Genomic DNA, 22,144 nt, shown 5'->3' on the forward strand with positions numbered 1-22,144 from the left:
CACAAAACATGAGACAATGGAAAATTTGAGAGAAAACTGATGAAAATATTATACCAAGCAAACACTGAAGGAAAGCCAATAGATTATATGATACGAAGCATCATTCTGATTAGAAATAGTCATTGCAAAAAACTCTTGGAAATTCTAATTTACGTGCACCTAATTGGATCACTTCAAAATACATAAAGCAAAATTTGTAGAACTGCAAGGAGAAATTGAACAGCACACAACCATAGTATGAGAGTTCAACATGCTTAACAAATGTCAAAATTTGAATATTACTATTAAAAAACTATTAACTAAAGATGTGCATTCATCCTGAGAACAGATAAAGTGTTTATAAAATTATATTTATAAAGTTACTTATGTATTAAGCCAAAAGTTAAGTCTCAACAAGTCCAAAGAATTCATAAAATGCAGTCTATATACTCTGGTCATAGACTTCTTTTATTTATTGTCAATAACAATTTTTCAATTCCATGCATTCAAAATAATAGAATGTACTTCTAAATAATTTCATGCATCAAAGAGGAAATCATAATGAAAATTGCAAATATTTATTAATATAGATAATCATTAAAATGGTACATATCACTTCAAGGTGAAACAAAATAATTATTAAAAGGCAAAATTATCCCTATATTTTTTCATTAGAAAAGGAACAAGGATGAAATTAGTGAACTAAGTATTTATCTTATGAAATTAGTAAAAGTATAATAGAATATTTCTAAGGAAATAAGTTAATTAGGATAAAAAGAAATAAGTCTAGAAAAAAGAAAACAAACACAATGAAGATTTTTTTTCTGTGACAATACTAATAAAATAGGCTTGCACAGAGATTATGAAAAAATAGAGCATGAGTAAATAACATTAAGGAAAAGGTAAACTAAGTACTTATACAGCAGAACTTAACACATTAATAAGGTATAAAACTAAAAGCAACAAATGAACAAGACAATCAAAGAGAAACTCATAGACACAGACAACAGTATAGTAGTTACAGAGGGAAAGGGAGTTTGGAGGAGGTAGAAAAATATAAAGAAGGTCAAATATATGGCTGGAAAGAGACCAGACTTTGGGTAGTGAGCACACAATGCAATATACAGATGATGTATTCTAGAATTGTGCACTTGAAACTATACAATTTTATTAACCAATGTCACTCCAATAAATTTAATTAAAAAAAATTTAGCCTCATTCTAAACAATAAAAAATAAAATAAATAAGATACCATAAGAAAATTGATGTCAGTGAATTTAGAAACTCAGATAAAATGGTCAAATTTCACTAAAAATATAATGATACGTGTTTCTTCTATGAGGTTTATAATCTATCAGAACTGTGAACAAATGAACATCACTTATTTAATAGATATTATGAGAGAAATAAATTGTTACATATAATCATATTTGAAAATTATTAAGTAATGTCATCACACAGCTTGGGAGGCACTTATTAGTAATATTGAAAATTAAGTACAAAAAGTTAGCTGTCCTCACTTAACTAATTAAATATAAAGGAGTATAATATAAAAAAGGGACATTTCTCTTGAAAAAAATATTTCAGTCTTTTTTTCTCCAGATCATAAGAAGTGTATTTTTTATAATGTAGCCATTTTGGGATTAATATGAAGTCTCATTTTTAATATTAATGCTGGGAGAATAAGCACAAACTCTGATTATGCAGTTTTTGTTCCCAAGAGTGACAATTACAATAAGTATATGGGGGCAAAAAATGTTTTATCATTGATTGCTTTGATGCCAGGCTATATTTTGGTACAAAACAACTATAATTTCTATCAATATGCTAACTGCTATTAAAATAATGTCTTTATAAGACATGGCTTGACTATTTAGATATAGAAGAAAATGTATTCCAGAAAATAATGAAACAAAATTATATAAATGATAAAAATATTTAAGGGGAAATAATTTCAGGACAAAAGAAAATATTTTCTTATTTAAAGCATTCTGTTTTTATTTGAACACATATATAGAATAACTACAGACCGTGATAATTTAAAGTATTGGAGTTCTTTGATGATTAATCAGCATTTTAAATCTAGTTCTTCATTGATTCAGTGATAGATTTTTTAAAAAATTTCTTTCCTTATTTTACTTACAATGTATATTATTAATGAAAGTGTTAAAATGACGTTTACCATTCGAAATATATAAAGTGAACTTGACCTCAGAGTATCTTGTACAAGAATATCCACATTTTTATGTAAAGTAACATGACAAGCACCAATCAAAGTATACCCTAATTAAACAAGCATATATATGTAAAAATATATATACACACAAATAATTTTAAGTTTTAGTTAGAAAGTATTTGTTTAGGACTTAACATGTGACAGAGCATATCGTGGAAGGTTTTTAGAGACAATAGTAGTGAACCAAAATGAAATTGGTCTTTATGTATCTACTCACTTTCAGTTATTTTTTAAAAATTGTGTAGTACCTACTATATTCCAGATGCTGTTATCTCATATTATCTCTAGATAAATACTATCCTTATCCTCATTAGAAGTAGAGGAAACTGAGGCACAGAGAGATTAAGTAACTTAATGTTGGACAGTGTTTAGTGAAATTTGAATCAAATCCTTCTGCCTTTGAACCTGTACTATGAACAATGGTACATTGTTCCTGGTATTACTGTGTATATAATAATGGTTATTGGTACTTATGTTATAATAATGTTCATTTTTCCTCTTTATTAAAATACATTTGAAAACACAAATAAGAAAATAGGAAAAAGTATACACAATTCCAGCGCTGCAGGTAAACACTATTAATATTTTGTTTTGCGACTTCTAAATGTTTGTATATAATGAAATCAAATTATATTAATTTGTAACTTTAAAATTGGCATTATTATAATCTATCCAGATTTTGTTACCTATCTTTCTCAAAATATTTGCCATTACATCAAATCCAGACCCACGTCATCCTAGTGACTGTCAAGTATTTAACTGTATAGGTACATACTATATTTTCTAACCCATATTGTTAGACATCGCGTTGATTCTTATTTTTTTACTATTATAGACAATGTTTTCAAAGCTGCAGTCATAAAAGCATAGTTTGAAAAATTATTCCTGTTCATCTTTGATTTTGGTCATATCTAGATGACTAATTTTACAACTGGTCAGGCACATCTAATGGTATGTGCTTATACAGCCTATACCTAGACTAGATATGTTGCATAACTACATTTCCAGTTTTCTTTAGTTATTTTCACATTCTTATCATATCTGAACTGCAGTGATCAACATCTACAAAGGAAACACTCTATGTTTTGGTGCTAAGAACTTGAGAGGATACTAACAAATATTAGAAAAATCCCTACACTAAATGAGATTATTTTTTTAAAAAATCTACATGGAAAGATAATGAATGATATTGTGTTTAATTCTAAGTCACAACTGGTAAAGACTACACCCCTTCCAGTAAAACGTAATGTAGTCCTTTGCATATAGCAGTGATCCATTAAATGCTGCTGAACTAGACAATAAATTAAAACATAAATCTCCAGAGATAAATTTAAAACAAGCAGTATTAAGCATTACTAGTGTTTATACCCAAAGAAAAATTAAAATTTTAGTTAAATGCCTCAAATGTCAAGCCAAGAAACTCAGACTTCATGTTGCAAAAGTAGAGAATGACTAAAATATTTTGAGTAGAAGGCACCATCCATAATATTCAGAATAAATCCATTGAATGATTGTGTAGACATGATTTACTATAATAATGAAATGTCTGACTATACTGGATCCAATCAAAATTTAAAAAACAAGCAAATGAAAAAGAATGTTAAAAAGCACTAAGCAGGAACAATCAACAAGAAAGTTACACAGAAGATGGTAGAGTCAAGATGGTTGTTAAGGAGAATGATAGTCCTTGGAGGTGGTACATAAGGAAACAAGATAACCCCAAAGGGTGAGATAAGGACTTTCCTGTCTCCGAAATCTAGGGCATTTATCAGAGCATGTACTTCTTTAACAGGTCATTACAATGGCTTTAAATATAGGGGTTCTTCATTACTCTAACATTCATTACCCAAATCCCTACCATTTCGATAGACAGAAGCAAACTGTTTTTAATGAATAAATTCCTTCAGAAAATTAAATCTCATGCAAATATGTCCCCTACTTAATAATAACATTTATGTATACCCATTTTGTTAAATTTTGTGAATTCTCCTGTTGATTATTAATAATATAAACACCCAATAATACACTATCCAAAGCTATGTCATGTATACTCTGATTACTCATAAATTTTTTTTTCACAATTCTATACTATTCTTCTGAATCCCAGAATTTGGTATTCAAAGCCTATTTAGCATCTCTGCATAGATTTATCATAGAAAACTCCAAATTCATGTTTATTTTTCCCCTTCCCAAATCAACGCTTCCTCCATTTTCCCAATCTTAGTAATTAAAACCATATCGCCACAATGGCTTATGTCAGAAATCTAGGAACCCTACTTGACACTCTCCTCTTTCTTTCAGGTCCCACATTTTATAATCACATAACTTTGCCCAAATGCTAAAATAGTTCAAATTTACATACATATTTCCATTACCACCACTACTACACTACTCCAAGTTACTATTATCTCTTTCCTGGAAATCTTCAATAGGCTTAAAAAGGATGTCCTTACAGCCATTGTAAATCTCTCTATCCAAAATTTTCTCATCACAGAGTAACACATTGAAAACACAAGTCTGATTATGTATGTATATATGTATGTATGTATGTATGTATGTATGTATGTATTTTTTCATTTATTTAATTTTTTAGGAGAGGCAACCCTTTGGTTGACCTCACAGATTACAAGGACCTTATCAGTTTACAATCCCTTATATTTTATTTTTTATGTTTACAGTACCTGGTCTTCCTGGGTGGTCTCCCATCCAAGTACTAACCAGGCCCAAACCTGCTTAGCTTCTGAGATCTGACAGGATTGGGCTTGTTCAGGGTGGCACAAGTCTGATTATTTAAACTCTGGTTTCATCACAAGGTTTTTAAAAGGTACAGTTGCACTTGGATAACATATACACACCTAATATGAATAGCAAAACTGTTCATCTAACCCTTAGCCTTACTCTTTCCCCTCCTTTTCCTCTTTTTCTTTATATTGTAGACACACAGGTCTTACAATTCTTACTGATAAACATGCTTCATATTCCTTCAGAGCTTTGCCACATGAACTCTCTCTTCCCTTCCCCACAAAATGTTTACACAATATACTTATCACGTGGATGGTTCCTATTCTGGCCTAACATTTCATATACATTTCCAGAGGATTTTCTGCTTCTTTACTATACATAAGTCTTTCTAGCATGAGTAACCTCTTATTTCTCACTTATTTTTTATCAGTGGAACATGCCACATCTTATAGTCATTTAATTTTCATAAATATATCTTCTAAAAGTGAATTGAAACAAAACAACACTTAGGATTTACTTGATACGGGTATGGAGTGATTGGTTTGAAATGTGATTTGGGAATTCAGTGATTTCAAGGCTCCAGATCAGCATTTCTGCAATTCTCTTGGCCATTCCCTCAGTTTCCAAGACAGCAGCCACAATTACAAACACTGGCCACACACCAGTTTCTCCTTCCCTACTAGGGAAGAAAGTAACTACCAGAACCCTTCTCTCTATGTAATCTTGGTAGGAGCTGGTCACACACCTATTCCTAGACAATTGCAAAGAGGAATGAGAATACCACAATTGACCTAAAAACAAATATGATAACAGCATCCAAATAGGTAGGTCTCAAAATGTCTAAATGGCCTTAGACAACTCTCTTGTTACTTTACAACTGTATGATTTCCATGTGAAAAATAGAAGAAGTAACTGAATTATAAAGAAATTGTGAGATAATTGTTTGGCTTATTAAATTTGAGAAGATGGCCGTGAGTTAAACAAGAGATTATCATAGAAAGGAACTTGAGATTATTTAATCAATTCCCAGTTCAGTAGTTCATTCTATAAGTATTCATAAATGACAATCAATCATGTATTCTCTGCTTAAAGACTGCCAGAGATGGAAATTTCATTATTTTCCATACCACTTATTTGAGTTTGGGACTGAACTAATTATCTTAAAGTAATTTCTTATTGTTGTCCATATTTTTTCCCTAAGAGGTAATAGAATTAAAATGTAGAGTCTTTAATTTTTCAAGTGATATACCTTAAAGAGAGTTTCTCTTCATCTTGTTTTTTTGGTATACCTTGGTTCTTTGGTATACTTTTATTTTTGGTATACTCTAGTCAGTGAATGTCTATCTTTAAAAATGTGTAATGCACACATACAAAAAGGAATCACCTCTTTTATTCCGAAACTTTTGTATATGAAGCCAGAATCTCAAATCTATATTTGTTCCACTTCTTTGATTTTAATAGATATTTTACAGTATTAATGTACATTGAACTCATATCTACAACAAAACACTCAGCCATTTTTTTACATAAATGACTTATAAGCCAGATTTGAGGTCTATTTTTTTCACAAGTTTTTGTTTATTTTTAGTAGATATTTACATAGTTCATGTATATTGAAATTACAATCAACTAAACTCTTATGTATCTTTTACAATTGCCACTTATGCCAATTTTCTCATTATTAGTTGCGGTCATCGGGAACCAACTTGCTTTGTCTCCAAGATGTGCCAGCTGATATGAAAACACAAACATTTTAGACTATTCCTTAGATGTACAAGACTAGTAAAGTTAGTATGAATAAAAAGAGTGCGATTTGGATGGACTTGTTGTTAATGAATTCCTCTGTTGGGGATCCACTTTACTAATTCTTTCAGAAGTAGTGTTACATAACTTTAGCACTTTATAGTATTTTCAACTTTAATACTGATAGAGAGAGAGAGGGGGGGAGAGAGAGAGAGAGATTTAAATTCTTCTGCTATAGTTCCAAAGCATTACCATTCTCAAAAATTATTGATAGTGGCTTAATAATGACATCTGCAAATTCTTTCAGGATTACAGTTGCCTGAGTCTGGCAATTATATCCCATCATGAATTTATTACAAATATTTACTTTACCCTTTGTAAAAGAAGCCAAAACATGTTGACAAATCTCCCCTTTTTAACAAAAGTGGAAATGTTTCTCTCTGTAAAAACTTTCAGTTATATCTAAAAAAAAAAGTCTCCTATTCCTTCTACCCCATACCCCAGTAAATAGATGTAAATCTAAAACAGTTAAACTTCCCTATTAAATGAGACATTAGAAAAATGTCATATTAAAGTGCAAAGACATTGTTAGTGTATGAACCTATTAATATTTTCTTTGGCCCAGATATAGGGAAATATAAAGAAGACATCTAAATAAGATAGAAACATAATAACATATTTCTAAAAATAATAAAAAATAAAGCTTATGCATAGTTTACTTGATTGTGACCAAATTCAACCACTGTCTTTATATATTATATGACCAAAAGCATACCATACTATTTTATAGTTTACAAACATTTCTAGGACACTAACAAAATATAGAAATGAACTACAGTGAATTAGGTGGAAAGGCCACGAGAGTCCTTCACAGTTTGTTGCTCTGTTCCTAAATAGCGGTGATGGTGTCTGAGATGGTAAATAAGCTCTCTATAGATGAGAGAGAAGGAAAAACGGAATCAAAGGATGTATTCCTAATTCTCCTCTCCGCCCAAGCATAAAACCAAATATGTTACTCCAAGACCTCAGTCACTTCATCTTTAGCCTGAGAGGTCTAAAAAAAAAAGCTTCTTTCTATCTCTAAAATTTTATAATCCTAAATTCTCAGCTCTCTTCATATTTAGCTCTATGAACTGCTTGTTGGATTGTATTGACTCTCTCAATTAAAAAAAAAAAAGTAGCTGGATAAATATCATGTATAATAACATCGATACACCCTGTTCCTGACTTCTTTTTTTTTTCATATTTGACCACTACATATCTGAACTGATGAACTGAATTTAATCTGTGGTGCCTAACACATTCTTTCAATGACTAATCTTTATCAATCACCAAAGTTTGTTGTGCTAACTTTGAAAGAGCTGTTGATAGTATAGTTATTTCATCCAAATGTAACAAAAAGAATTTAATGAGTGTTTGAAGTGTGTGTGATTATGCTGTTTGAAAAATATACACTTTCCAAGATAAGAATTAAACACAAATCAAAGGAAGTCAATATTTCATTATGAATGGAAGCTATTCTATGTAATCGGCAAACTTTGAAGCTTTCTACATTGGTATACTGAATAATCAGCACTGTTGTTTTGTCATTATCAGTATGATTGCACTTTTGTAGGTTTTTAAATGCCTGCTGTTTGCATAGTTTAAGATAAAGAAGAAAGTTTGTTTTCCCACTAACAATTCATTGATTGTTTACTCTTCATTGATAGTTTGTGACACTTTATCTCCCTGGCAGCTGGACTTTTTACCTGGCATATATAAAGTGGTTTCATTAGGACCTAATTGATTTTGCAATTGATGAACTCACTGCTAGTATGTGTCTCTTATAAACTGTTTTCTACATAGATCTTTTTCCTAGCAGCATCAGAATTATTGGTTCAGTATTTAAATGACAACATATTGAAATAGTAAAAAGTTACTTTGACTAGTTCCTATGTAATATCTATTTCTTATCAAAAGCAAAGATATTTCCTACATCATTCCTTGCCAAGTGTGCGTTCACAAAAGTTGATTATTAAAAGAATTGATGAAAGTTTATGTAATTCATTTTAGATATCAAACAATGGCTTGCAAAATGGAAGATAATTTTATAGGATGTGATCTAAAAACAGTCTTATAAAGACTTAGATAAATTTTAATTTAATGTTTTCCATTGGTAAACCATAAAATTTGTTTTTATATATCTAACTGTTACCTCTAAATATTCTTCATGTTCATGTATGTGTGTTTATTTATTTATTTTTTATGTCTGGACTTTTTCATGGTGACTTTTCAGCATTTAGACAATAATTTTGGCTCTTTATGAAAAAATGTTTGTAAGTGAAAATTACAACTTGACATAGGTGGTGGTTCTTTTACCAAATTCAGTATACCAACTGCTCCATTGTAAGAAAAATACAGCATGTTTGACTTTCCATAAGAAAATCCCAAGAGTTAATGAGCTAAAGAAAGTCTTACGTGAAATCCACTGGCCTATTATTTTGTTGTCCGTGGAATTTAATAACCATGTGAAAAGGATGGTTCAGTATACATGAGGGTGGCCCCTCCAGGGGAAATCTTAAATGTACCAGCAAAGTAGAATAGGAACCTCCTCTCTTTAGTCAGTCTTAATCTCTTTCTTCCAGGGGCACTAAAATCGTGCTTCAAATTGATTAAATTAAAATTTCAATTAAACACATATTTTTAAGTGGACACACTTGCTCTGAATGGAACAGCATCTTTTGAATTATAATCAGTTTTCAGAAGTAATATTCATCAGATATAGCCACTGCCATTTTCTATAAGAAGTTATAAGCATGTTTTAAATTAGAAAATTTAATATGCACTCCAGAGATCAAAGGAACAATAGTTAAAAGCTAAATATGAATACCTTTGTGTAATTTTCTATTATTTTGTTGTACTGAGGATAAAAGACTCTCTAGAATGTGGCATCTAAGGAAATATCCTTTTATCATTTCTATTTTTAAAGTTTCCCCCTGCACTAATTAGTCTGTAATGCTTGACCCTTATTGCATATTTTAAATCAAAGTACATGATAGGTAATTCTTTTATAAAATTCTTCATTATAGGAAAGAATCCTGAACTTCTAACATCATAAATTACATTTAAGCTAGCTGAGTATTATCTTTATTTTGGCATCTGAAGTAAACATATACCTAGAAGGAAAAAAATACTTAGAAAAACTTTAAGGTCCTAAAGCTATTATTAGCATGTTAGAGATGAAACAGCTTTAATAAAATATTATATTATATTTGAAACTGTGTAGATGTTGTATTCTTCAAAAATGCAGATTAAATGTAGTCTTCTCAAAACAGAGTAAACTAACAAATAAAAAGTGTTAACATTGAATTTGTCTTGAGGACACTTTCCCAGAGCTGATAACATAAATTAAACTAAGATTTTCAGGTAGTTAGATGAACAAACACCTTCTGAAATGTATCCTCAATCAATCACTTCTATCTAGGACATAGAAAGCTCCAGCTTTCATCATGCCCTGTCAGGTGCCTTAGTTTACTGAAAAGTCTAAATTAGATATACTACAAAGCCAACGCCCTGAAATACATAGAATTTAGTCATTGAGATAATCAAAAATTACAATTGGACTTTGAAATTTTTAAGAACAGGAGTTATCTGCTATATTTGAATTTCTATCTCTTAGTATACTACCTAGGACTTATTCTGTAGTCAGTGATCAGTGTGTATTTATTATGCTTGTTTTTGTTGCCTTAGTAGCTGATTCCCAAAAAGCAATAGTAAAATAGACTTAAAAGAAGAGGTGAAGTGTATTAAATTTCTCTGAACTTGTGGCTGATTTTATTAGATGCATTACCCTATATCTTAAGACTTGGCTAACTCACTGATGTATATTTCTGTGTTTATTCTACTTCTTGAGAGTCACAAATGTTTATTACATTTCAGAATAATTATGAGGGAGTATTTCTACTAAGTTTTTAGTGACAAAGAGATCTATTCTACCTTATGGATTGATTTTTCAATGACATCAAACACACTCATAGGCTGGTCTTATAAAAGGTTGCTGAAAGTCAGAGAGTATGTTACCTGCAAATTAACATTTTGGTTCTTGAGTATCTGGAATATCCTAAAAAGAGATGCTTTATGACATTTCCTACTTCATGCACAAGCAATAAATATATCCTTTTAGCTAAGAAGAAAGGAGTTGTTCAGAGGTTACTTGAAAAATGTTTTACAATCAATGTTTATAGTTCTTTAAATTCTTAAGTTTATAATAGATAAAGAATTATTCTTAACCCTAGAAAATGGAAAAAAAATTGAAAAATTCTATTTGTTACAACATTAGGACATCCTCCTTTAGCATTATTACTACTAATAAACCCTGTCAATATCATAAATTCAATGTAGAATTTATTTTTCATTCTCTTAATCTCAAATATTCTCAGAGCAAATGAATTTTTTTATTCCTTCAAAAATTTTAACAGCATCTTCTTTGTCTTAATTCTTAAAGACCTTTTATAGAGAACATTTTTGATAATGTAATAGAAAATACAATGTATTATTTTTAGCATTCTTAACTATTGTTAGCATTAAGAATTCTGGTTTTTAGCTCATAGATTTCCAAAATATAGTTTATTTTAAACAATAGTTCTCATTCTCTTTTTATTTACAGTTACTTCATTAACCTTGCACATTTAAGAAATGGTCTAAAATGTGTGTATTTTCATTGGCAGCTACTTCCTACCCAGGCCTCAACAAACACTAAAATATTTTCTGTCTTTATGGATTTGCCTATGCCAGCAATTTTGTATAAATGAAAATCATGCACTACATGGTCTTTGGTGACGAGCTTCCTTCCCTTATCATGTGTTTTTGATGTCCATTTATGTTGAAACATGTATGAGTACTTCATTTCTTTTATTGTCAAATACTATCTATTGTGATTTATCATTACAAGGAAATGGAAATATTGTTACTAGGGCCAGAGGCTTCTTTGATGGAACGGAAAGCAGTCATCTCATTTTTTTTTAGTATCTATTTAAGGATGCAGCAGATACAATGCAGAGCTCCAGTTTACCTCCTTTAGTACAATTTAAACAAGACACCCTCTCCAGAAATAAATAAATAAATAAACAAATAAAGCTAATTATTGCAAAAGAGCTAGAATTATTTTTTAAAAACTAAAATGTGGCGAGAGCATATAATTATTCAAAATAAATAATTAAAAATGTTTCATATCAAATGTATTATAAATAATAAATATTAAATAATATAAGGTAATATATATTTTAATTTATATAGTTTAAAATTTTCTCCGTTCTTTAAAGAAAGCATGTTAGGAAATCTTATGTATTCACTTGATGACTTGATAACTGAGAATTTGAATGTTATTATTTTGAAATACCAGCATAATGTTAACATGATATACATGTATTAACATATTAAAAACTCATTTATTCCCTGGACCAATGCTATCAAAATACTTTGTTTAATATACTTAATATAGGAAGCCTGTGTAATTTCTCATATTAAATTTAGCATAGGGAAAAAAATATTGTCTCTATACACTAATGACAAATGTAAATTCCAAGGAGAATTAAGTTGATATGAAATCTACACTGAAACCGGTTTTGGAATTCACAAGAAAAGTTGCTAAAATGTACAGAAATGGACTTTGTTGAGAACAAACTAATGTCAGTTCTTTCTCCAGTAGACCCTGTCTTGGATCACTTGAATACTGTGTTGATTTGACACCTTTAACTGTCTTTGTAGATTTTTATCTGATGGTAAGCTGAAGATTTTAGCTTACTTTGGGAAATGTTACATTGAGAAGGTTTATTGCCGCTAAATTATGCAGTTCCTCTGGTGTGACCTTACCTTGCTCACATTACGGAAATGTGTCATCCTAAATCAATAGATAGTAGATTAACCTTTACTATTTACACTGTTAGTTACTATTTAAAAATCATTTTAGCAATTATTACACTATTCCTAATGATCTGGGAGTTGACTATTCATCTTATTTTATGTTCATCTATAATTTTAGCATTAGAAAAAACAAACCACCAAGTGATTTGTACAAATTTGTACAAATAGTGCAAATCAATAATGTGCGCTGCACTATTGAGACTGTGATTAAGTAGTACAAGAAGCCATTCAATACCTCTCCATAGATAAAACAAAGAATGATGATTGTCAGGACTTTGTATTACAATATCTGTAAAATCATGCACTTTATAAGGCACTTATAACACAGATTTGTTTCAAATAAGAGCAATATAATTCACTGATTCATTATTTTTTATTAGGAAAACTTTTTTATTGAAGGTAATTTAAGTAGGAAAAAAAGGTCTGAACTAAATATAGGACTAAATTCCTTATGAAAAAATATTGTCAATAACACTGGAAATCAATTATTATTCCTATGATAACATATTACAGAAGTCAAAATATTTCTGAAAACAATAGCAAAAGAGCAATCTTTGATATTTATGAACTTTTAGAAAAACTTAGCTCAGTCAGCAGTGATTCTTAAGCAATGTACATTTATAAAACAAATATCTAAAAATGTGTTGAAAATCAAAAGTCTAATAGATTCTGAATTTTATCTGGATAGTTTTTTTTTATCTCTATAGATTTTTAAATTACATTTATATTTCTGTTGTGCCAAGTGTTATTTTATAAATATCTTTCCATTGTAATTATATCAAGGATATCTAACTAAATATATGTACAGTTTAAAGTAGTCGATTATATGCAGGGAATTATTGACTTCCACAAAGGAAACTCTTTTGATACCAACCTCCAATCAAATATTTTTCTGTAACTCTGATACTCTTAGGCTGAATTTCCCCAAAACCAAAATTATGTTTTTTGGAGAAGGGTTAAAGATTGTTCGTCAGATTATTTCGGCACATAGAATTACTTAAATCGAAGGGGTTGATTTGGCCCTTAACTACTTTGCTAGGTATTTTCCTAGGCACAAGCCAAAACAGTCATGGATTTTTGTTTGTTTGTTTGCCAGTTCTAATTCTGAAAATACTTAAAAATTGTATCTGCAACACTGCCTTAATGTACTAAATTCCAAACTGTATAGCCAAATCAAACTTGTTATTTTTACTGACTCTTACATTGGCTGAAACTTTCTAGAATTTAGGTCTCACCTAAAGCATCATCATCAGATCACACATCTTCCTTAATCCTCTATTCTAAATTAATCCTTCCCATATGGTCATTCTCTATCACATCAACCTATTTACATTTCATTCACATATTTTATAAAGATCTTATGTTATTCGTTTATTTAATTGTTTTTGTTTAGACATTACTGTCTCTTCCAATAGAAAGCAACTTTCCAAAGAACAGGCATCTATTCTGTTCTGTTGAACAATTTATCCTCAGAACCTAGAAAAAAGTCTGGCATATAGAAGGTATGCATCAGTTATTTGTAGCATGAATAATTCTAACTTCTCACATATCTGTTCAACCTATTTATTTTTATAGATGTATTCCTAAACTAACTTCTATTCCAGACTAATGAACTACCTGTGAGATACGAACTCTGCACTATTGACATTTGAACTAGATAAATTGTTGTGGGGGACTGTTCCATGCATTGTCAGATATTTAGCAGCATCCTTACTCTTTACCTCTTTGATGTTAATGGCACACAAATTTCTCCACGTACTCTTATACTCCCACCTTTAAACCACTGACAAATTATGCTCGTGGTCCTTTCATAATGTTTTTTCATTCCCACTGACAATGAATGTGCTCAAGCTCTTTTCAAAAATTCTCTGAATCATTGTATTTCCTCAGAATGCTTGATTGATTTGCTGAATAAAAACCCAAAACCTGGTTTCTTTCTTTAACCCTGTTTAGCAAGCTTAGGTAGCATGAGACATATCATATGTCAACAGTGTCTTTTCCGATGGAATTTTTTATTTTCCTTTCTAACGTGAAGCTGATAATTTGTCTCCTTGACTCTTGACTATGCTGAACATCATCCATTTTTTCATATAAAGATTATGACTCTCTTTTATTACAAATGATTGTCACATCACCCACTGAGTCACATACTTCTTGGTCTTTTGTTAGTTATTTTAGTTTCAATGCTTACTGCTGTTAGAATTCCCTACATGTTTTGAAGCCAGAGAGTCAATATGATTGGCCTTATTTTATCCTAACAAGTCATTTCAGTTTAACACTTTAAATTTACCTTGTGGCAACAGATTCTAGCTGATTTGTGGTTAATCATGTATATGGTGATACCCAGAGATGGCATAAGTAAAAGTATATTGAATGTCTCATTCTGACTTTCTGCCTTGGCTTACATTTGTATGCAACTTTCAAAATATATCTTTTTTATTTTGTTAATTTCAAGTATACAGTATATTGGTTAGACAGTTATATAATTTATTAAATGATCCCCCTAACTGCTCCTTCTCTCTGGTTTTCCACCTAGCCAATATATTAATGCTAACTGCATTCCCGATGCTGCGCTCCCCATCTCCGTGAGCTTCTATCTGAATATTTTTAATTGAACAAAGAAATATGGAATTTCCAAATTCTTTATAACTACTCATGCCCCATGCATACACAAACACACATGTACATACAACTATTTTTTTTATATAACATGAGTGTAGAAATATACACTTATGGTTATTTTTTCAACTCTAAGCCAAAAAAAAAAAAAAAAATAGATTGCACCAAATTGTCTTGTATTAGTAAGGAACAAAATTAAATTGTTTATTATTCTATAATGAAGAATAAATTTAACAGTTGTTTCTTTAACTTTATTCTTGAATTTCTCTTGCTTTATGTACAACTTTATAGTCTTTGTTATCTACAGGAAAGACTATTTATAAAATTTAATTTGTATGTATATAATATATACACAAAAAATTTACCACAACAAAAAATATAAATCAAATTATATTTTTCTTTTTCAAAACATTTCTCTAGGTAGAAAGTAAACTCTCTTTTAAAATTTTACAAATAAGCTCACAATAAAATATCTTATAGGCAGCAACAGTTCACAGAACAACATTTGAAGTTAGGATTATATCTATTATTTTTATATCTTAGATCATTACATACTTTAAAAAATTTAATTTAAATAATACTGGTAAGTATTATTTCCACAACTTCCATGGAGATCACTTCTATCATAAAGTTAAAAGTCAATAATTGTATTTTTTAATTATTAGATTTTGTATCATTTTAGATTTTTTTACTAATTTTAAAACTTAGATTCAATTATGATATTTTAAATTAAAGATTTAGTTGTTAAATTCCTGAGAAAAATGAAAATGATTATATTTAATTTAATAAGGTAATTGAGATATATGAAAAATTATGCAAATGTAGATATTTTAGAACACAATTGATCAAACTCAGACTTTCTGTTACACTAATAGATTATGTATGATCTATTTTCTATTTCATAAATCATATTTGCTTTGGGTAACATTCTATATCTTTAAAAATTAGACTGGTGGGCATTTCTTATTTTAATTTACAAATCTGTTTACAAATTAAAATTTTATTTCAAAGATTTGAGTTTTATCCAATAGATATTTGTTCTGACAACAAATAATAAAATAAACTAATTACAAATCATACACCCATTCTATTAAGCCTGCTATATTATAAATTTATTAAAAGATTTGTCAAATAGGAAAAAAAGTTTTAGATGTAACAATGGAGATAATCTAAAAAAAAATGTCTTGATATTCTTATCTATAAGTTTTAAAGAACTCTCAAATTTTTGAAACTTCAACTTATTTTTTTTTTGCAGTCTGTCCTTTTGGGGCTTCTAACAGTTTATATCTTTTGATATAATATTTACATGAAAATTGAGTCAAAATAAATAATTTAAGGTAGCAAAAATTTTATAAGTAGAAAGATAGCTTTTCTTTTCCACTATTAGAAAAGGTTATTGACATGATCTACCAAATAATATTTGTCTTTATTAAATTTCAGTTGATTCAAATTTTATAAAATCAGTTATGATCATTGTCTATCAGCTATTTCAATTCTATTTTTATTTAAAAATTGAAATATACTATATCATTTCTTCAATATACAAACTTAAGTGTAATTAATTAAATAAAAGTCTTTGAAATAGTTTTTTTGGCAGGTAGAAGTAGACCTTCAATTTGAAAAACACACTTGAGCAATAATTATAAATAATGGTTTAGTGTCCCAGAGGGTCTTGTCAGTGCAATCATTTATCTGTGTAAGAGTCTGTCGTAAATTTTGAATGAAAACCAAGGCTTTAAATGTCTGACTTAAATGCTGACTTCTCTGAAGCTAAAAAGGCACGTGTACTGATTTTAGTTGCTTTTCTTTGACATTCATACAATGTGACTATCTAAGCAGACAAAAAAAATCTGGTGCAATACTGTTAGAGAGCACCAGTGACAGACATTAGGGCCTCTTGATTGTGTGTCATGCAGTCAGGGGCATCCAGTGTACTGCAGGTGAGGATTACACAGGGCCCAGGAACATCTGCTTTGCCATGATGAGTTGATGATAGTGCTTTGTGCTATCCTGTAACAAGCCTACCAGTAAAAAAAAAAAAAAGGTTGGAGAGACATTTCTCTCACAAATAGAGGTGGTGCCAGCCGGTGAGAATGTAACCTGTCTGTGCATGAAGAACTACCCAAATGTATAAAATCATATTTCAATGTAATCCATAAAGATTAAGGGCAAAAAGTGTCATCTTGGATAAGAGCACAAAAGGATAGAATAGAAATAAAACAAACCTGATACAGCCTAAGTAGCACTACTCTTTCACTTCTCAGAATATGTATTTCAGCTAGACACTGACAGCGATCACTAATGAGCTGCTGTAAACTGATTCATTGTAAATATTATGCTTAATAAATTGATTGATGGTAGAGACATCTCAGAAATCTGAACTAATATGTTGGGTTTTTGAAAGTTGCCATCTCTTATATACTGCTTGGATTTATTTACTGTGACTCATGCAGATTTCCCTTTCTGGTTAGACTATGGCACCTCTGTGGCTGGGAGAAAGTTTTAGAAATTTCTAGAGACTAATATTTATCCCTTGCAATAAGCATTTGTTAAATGAATCTAATCTTAGAAGAAAGTGCCCATATTTCTCAATGACTTTGATTTGTTCATCGGAAAGTCAATACGAATAACCTAAAATATGAACTCAAAAAGATTTTTTTTTATTTCACTGGAAAACTGAAGGAAAAATCTATTACAGATTTAATTTTATTCAAATATGGCTATGTTTGTAGTGTTGTTGTTACAACTAATTTGAGCTTCTGTGAGGAGGCAAAGGGCACACTATTCTGAGTTAGAATGCACTAATCATCTATTTGTAGCTTCCAACAACATGAGAAATGTTCTTGTCAAAATTGACCTGGTAAAAGTAGATTCCATAAGTTTTCAAAAAGCATATGAAATTCCAGTGAACATTAGGAGGTCTTATTTCAACTGTCTTGTGCTGTAATATAGAACCTACAATGAAAACTAAAATATTTTCTCTGGATTGCTGAAAACATGTAAAACCTCATTATAGATTTTCCAACTATACTGACATCTGAATCTTCAAAACAAGATATTGAAGGATATTAGGATAGTATAGCAGCATCTGAATTTCTACACTGATCAACATATTTTCTTTCATATTAGAGATTTATAAAGAGTGTATTTTTTAATGCTAATATTGAATTATTTTACTTAGCTATTTTTATATATGATAGATTTAAAGAATTGTTTAAACATAAATATCTTTCATTTTTATATTTTAATAACTCAATTTAATATTTTAAATGGAAGTTCCAAAGAACAGATTTTTATTTTTTATTATGGGTGTGGAGGGGTGCTTATTTGGCATATTCCCATAAAGCTTTGTACAAATGACTACACTCCCACTGAAATGCACTCTCTGACCTTTTTGAGGCAATTATGAATCCAGGAAGTTTGGCTCTGCTTCCTGACCAAGAGGAAGCCACCCAAGCACAATATTCTAACTCCTTAGAGAATAATTTTTCCTTAATGAGTTTTACTTCAGTGACTCATACTGATTATACAAGATGCAACACAATTAAAGCTTCTGTGTGGCTTTGCACACATGTACACGTGTATCTGGAACAATGCAATGACATTTGCAGTTGCTTCTTTAAATAGCTTTCAAAAAGGAACAAGCAACAGCATAGAGGTTACCAAGAGCCATTTGAGTGGAGAAGAGCGACAAAGGCTGGATAGGACAAGAAGAACTTTAGCAGAGGGAAATGGCCAGGCTCCCGGAGAAGAGGTTGATTGTTTCTATAAGGTTAGGAGTCATAAGGCGGACAGGAGAGATGGAGGCTAGAGATGAGCTTTGAAAAGAGCCAATTAAGTCCAGAGAGGCTGGCAAGTGGTTCCAGATGGCAGGTAAAACATAGGAGAAAGAGAAAGTGGTGGAGTGAATCAAGGTGAAGAGGGCGAGGGATGCCTAGAGAAGGAGACTCGGGAGGCTTTTAAATCTGAATTTAATGATAGAATAAAATAAGTACAAAGAAGTGAATGTTCCAAAACAATTTTCAATAACAATCTAATGTAATTCAACATCAGAGTTTTAAGTGTATCTGAAGCTATTGAGGGGTCCAATAGCATAAGCCTTCATGGGAACTTCCTTTTTTCTGCCCCAGCATTACTCCATTACCATCAAAGCCCAGTACCTGTAAACAAAGAAACACACGGCTTTCGGTTCACATTTTAAAATATTTCAGTGTACTTTTCAAAATTGTTTAAATTTATAATCATTAGAGTTACATGTATTAGTAGGAAACAGAAAACTGTTATAAACCTATATTTTCTGGAGTTGAGCTGAATTTCCCATGCCAACCTAAAAATTTTCTTTATGGAGTGGAAGATGTCAGAGAAGAACTGTCACATAAAAATGCCCTCAATTTATACCTGTGTTGAGGCAATGGTGATGGTATCCCATAAAATGGCAGTCCCCATATAACAATTTGTTATTCTAAATAGCAAAATGGTAGCCCCCTTCAAGTGATAGCTACCAGCAGTGGGGAGCAAATACCTCTTTGTTTCTCCTCTTGCATAAGGAACTCTTTCAGCAACATTGAGTAAAGATAGTTCTTGCTGAGAGCTTATGTATTTATTAAAATATGGCTTAAAATTTTTATTGAGGCCCTATTAGGCACTGCACTGCATACTAAGGATACAGGACTAATTAGGCAAAATCTCTACTCTCCAGAAGTGTATTCACAAGAGAGGGCATAGAATTCAGAAGATAGCTGTAAAACCAAATTTTAAAAATTATCTGAGAAATATAGAGCAACATATAAAACCAGTGCCTCATTAGTTGTCGGGCATCAAGGACCATCCTCCACAGTGGGTGGATCCCAGAGTTGTAAGTAGCCATGCTATGCCAAGAGCATCATCATGTGATTTCCTCCGAAGGGAGAAGAAATGGATCTCCAAGAGTTCCCAGCAGCTGCTAAAGTCATCTAGTCTTACAACAGTGTATTTTATCTCCTTATAAAAGTTTTCAGGCCTTGGCAGCTCGTCAGTGTATCTTATTAAACTACTGTCACAATCACTCTCAGTATTGCAGTGGGAGGGCAGAATGCCAGAATTTGGCTGAGAAGCTCTTGAATAACAAGTATACTACAATCACGATAACCTTAAAGAAATAATCATGTGGAAGTCTGAGTGATATCAGAGTTTTAAAACATCTCTTGAATAGTCTAGATCAGTGGTTCCCAAACTTGGCTTTACAGAATTGTCTGGCTAAATTTTTGTAAAAAGACAGACTCTTGCCCACACTTCCACAATCATTTGAAGGCCTATTATATGACATTAGCAATAAAGCAAAATTTCCTATACGTTAAGCTCCAAATGATTTTTTTAATGCAAAAGTAGTTTGGAAATTTAGAAAACACTAGTGTAGAGGAAAATAGTTGGCATTTGGAGCCAGTGATAATTCCTTCGTCTACGGCTCAGTTGCTATGTTCCCTTCCCTGTGACTCAAGATCCAGCATCAGCCAAAGCACAGGACAAGTCTACCCAGAACCATTTGCTCTCCCAATAAACACAGCCCAGATTCAGGGGAACTGCTTCTTCACATCTCTTGCCCAATACACTCAAAACAAAAGGCAAAGGCATCCAAATGCCATCCACGAAGGTTTGTGAGACTTGCCGCTGCCAGCATCAGAGATGGATAATGCTTCAGCATGTAAGGGAAGACTTGAGCTGCAGAAGGGCTTGGGTAGAGGAAAAGACAAGTTAATTAACCTGTCAAATCCTTCCTTTCAGAGAGCATGAATTCAAGGAAGCTTGCATAATGAAATATAATTTCCGTTTTCTTGCATCTTTTTGTGTTCTGATTCATTGTTCAAGAGGTACCTACAAATTAGTATGGTTTTTGTAAAAATTACATATAATGTCTGAAGAATTTCACAATATAAAACAATTTATATTATTCCTAAATTTGTATGTGCTGAGGTCTAGCATGAAATGTAATTCTTATTCTTTATACCGGCTACTAGATTGATACTGAATATTAGAACTCACTAGAAAATATATGACAAATAGAAAGAATGTTTACATTTATAAATTACATCTTAATAACAATGTGTAAAATTTGTAAATTTAAAACACAATCGCATTTCCATTTTTTTTAATCTGTTAGTTCAGAGATTGGTAAACTATGGCACTGTACTTGTTTTGGTAAATAAAGTTATATTGAAACATAGCTTTACACTTGGCTTACTTATTATTGATGGCTGCCTGTGTGTTATAACAGAAAAGTTGAGTGGTTGTGACAGACTTTATGATCTTCAAAGTCTAAAATATATGCTCTCTGGCCTTTTAAAGAAAATTTACTCATTCTGCTTTAGGTCACTACTTCACTGAAATACAAAATTGTGAAAATTTTAATAAAACAATAATTTTTAATTAAACTTAAGTAAATACAATAGATTTTATGAAAAATAAAGTAATTAATTATGCATATTTTATTTCTGATTAGACATTGCCAGACCATCAAAAGCCTACCCTGTAATGACAAGAATAATTAAGACAAAAACTCTTTAATGATTTTCTGAATCATATAGGTAGTTTTACACATTTTTAGTTGCTTGTTTTTAAGTTTGACAAGTTAAGGTGATGAACCGCATTTTATTTAATAATTTGTTTTTGATGTAACTTTAAATATTTAGAAATTTACTAGATGGCACCATTTGTACTTTTACCTGGGTTCCACAGAGTTACCAGTAGGCCTCTGGGCTTTATTTTATCTCTCACTCATACAAAGAAGTGTGACATGGTGCAGGAGACAGACCAAGAAAGAGGCAGATAACTTTTGTCAAGCCTAGAGAGCGAGCTTCCTAGATTGCCGTGATATTATCAATCAGTAATGAACTGTTCTGCTTCCCTGCTTCAATTCTATACAGATCTTGAAACCAATTTTACCAAAGT

The sequence above is a fragment of the Rousettus aegyptiacus genome, unplaced genomic scaffold, assembly GCF_014176215.1.
Source record: "Rousettus aegyptiacus isolate mRouAeg1 unplaced genomic scaffold, mRouAeg1.p scaffold_m13_p_8, whole genome shotgun sequence".
NCBI lineage: Eukaryota > Metazoa > Chordata > Mammalia > Chiroptera > Pteropodidae > Rousettus > Rousettus aegyptiacus.